Here is a 2,615-nt window from a genome sequence, read left to right as displayed (position 1 = left end):
GTCTTTGTTAGTTTGTATGACTGACTTGTTTCCACTCGTTATATAACCAATTCAGTCTTTGTTAGTTTGTATGACTGACTTGTTTCCACTCGTTATATAACCAATTCAGTCTTTGTTAGTTTGTATGGCCAACTTATTTCCTATCATTATATAACCAATTCAGTCTTTGTTAGTTTGTATGACTGAATTATTTCCTCTCATTATATAACCAATTCAGTCGTTTTTAGTTTGTATGACTGACTTGTTTCCAACCGCTTCAGTCTTCGTTAGTTTGTATGGCCAAATTATTTCCTCTCATTATATAACCGCATCAGTCTTTGTTAGTTTGTATGGCCAAATTATTTCCTCTCATTATATAACCAATTCAGTCTTTGTTAGTTTGTATGACATGATTATTTCCTCTGATTATATAACCGCTTCATTATTTTCTCTCACTATATAACTCTTCTGTCTTTGTAAATTTGTATGAGAATGTTTTTTGTTTTTTTACCAAAACACTTTTAGAGTACAATAAACTTCTGTAATTGCAAGAAAGCACAGGAGCTAATTCTAAGCTTGTTTTACGGCGTTAGTCTATAAGTTTCGAATAACACCGCTGTATTGACAAGAAATTACAGAAGTTAATTCTAGATATTGTTTTACGGCGTCAATGTTTAAGTCGTCTCCACGTGATTGTAATGAAGAAAGTCAGTTTTATATTTCAACAAGTTAACTATTCGGCTCGTTAGATGGCGCCAGTTGACAATTTTAATCAAAATTGTATTTGTTTTCTTTAGTTTAATATGGTGCAACTGTATTTATCACTACGATAACCGTCGTGTAAAGCATAAATATGAAAGTACATCTCAAAGTATAGTTACGGTTGGGGTCATTTCTACCAACTTTCACACACAATCCCACTTTTTTTGTTTTGCAACTTTCAACGCCTTAATTAAATGAAACTTTGAATAAACTTAAATTACATAATTCTTTATAAACATTTGTTACCCCTTGTTTTGAATGGAACTTTTCTATGTAAAGATCAGTGTAAGAAAATGCATAGTGCTTACAAATATTAATTGCCGAACACTAACGTTTCTTAATGTATAACTAATATAACTGGATCAGATGTACGACAGATCAAGGCGTAGTTTGTTTTTTACCTCTCTTTTTTTTTTTTTCATATCTACACACACACATTTTTTCCCAATTCCGACAGAGAGTTGGAAGCTGTTCACTTTTCAGGCGATATTATCACTAGTTTTCTTCGCCTTTCGGTATACTAAACTGTTATAAATGTATATAAGCTCATATTAGTTACAAAACCCCAAACCTTGACCAGATGAGAAGAGGGGTTTAGAACAATGTCGACTCTCCCGTACGTTCAAGTACTTAGTTGCCATTGTTGCTTAGTGTCATAATTTGAAGGGCCGTGAGTGTGCTATATGGGTGACAGACAAATCTCATTAATAGGTCAGACGAAAGTTGACGGTGAATGCTATAGTCTAGCTGCCTTCGTTGTAGTCTGTCTGTTCAAAATTAGGGTCGGCTATGCACAGATAACTCATTGTGTGGTTTTGCACACAAAAATAAATTATTCTGTCTTCTTTAAAACCTGTAACGGTCTAATTGTCTAAAGTGAGTTTTAAAAAGTTATTATACTTTGACAACCACAGAAATCCAAAGTGTGACTTTCAAACTATTGAAATACAGAGTTGATAACTTACGAAACACAGTAAAGAAATATTAATGAACAATACAATATATAAATACAGGTTAATAATTATTTCATTAAATAAAGGGTTTTTATTCACTTCTTAGATCACGAGATTACAAATAATGTCATTTTAATATACATAATCCTGTGCAAAATATCTGTACGTATTTTACATGTTATTGTGCAACATTAATAATATTTGTTCTTCACCTCTCATAATACATACAAAATACTCAAACGTAATCATCTAGAAGGTGAATTAGTGTTTTAAATCTAACTAAAAATTCATAGATCAACTAAAAGATAGAAGAAATAAACAATCATAGCCAAATAAAAACAGAATTCGCTATCTCAGAAACCAAATCGGCATAAATATGCGGATGCCTTAAACACCACACTAAGCTGTTTTTCACACCTAAAGCGACATTTAGCTCCATTGATTGATAGATTTATTCTTCTCTATATAAATGCCCCCCAGTGGCACAGCGGTATGTCTGCGGACTTACAACGCTAGAAACCGGGTTTCGATACCCGTGGTGGGCAGAGCACAGATAGCCCTTGTGTAGCTTTGTGCATAATTAAAAACAAACAAACTATATAAATAAACGTCAATATGTGTGTGTGTGTCTGTACCTTATACGTTTCCACATATCTTGATCAATCGGTACCAAACTTGATACAGGATGCATGAGGGGGCGTTGGACTCCCATGTAACTTCATATTGATAGAACTCTTGAAAACAGTATGTCTTCCTTTTCAGCATTGGTACCTCTATGTATTTTTATTGCACTTTTAATGTTTATTATGTTAAGAAAAAAATAGAAGCACAATTTCCTATAGCTAGTGTAACGTAAATGTAAAGAATTGTAAATAACAGTCTCCTTGGAGATTTGTAACTTCATTCATGGGCGTCCGCAAG

This window comes from Limulus polyphemus, unplaced genomic scaffold (assembly GCF_000517525.1).
Source record: "Limulus polyphemus unplaced genomic scaffold, Limulus_polyphemus-2.1.2 Scaffold5237, whole genome shotgun sequence".
Lineage (NCBI taxonomy): Eukaryota > Metazoa > Arthropoda > Merostomata > Xiphosura > Limulidae > Limulus > Limulus polyphemus.
This window is presented reverse-complemented; position numbering follows the sequence as displayed.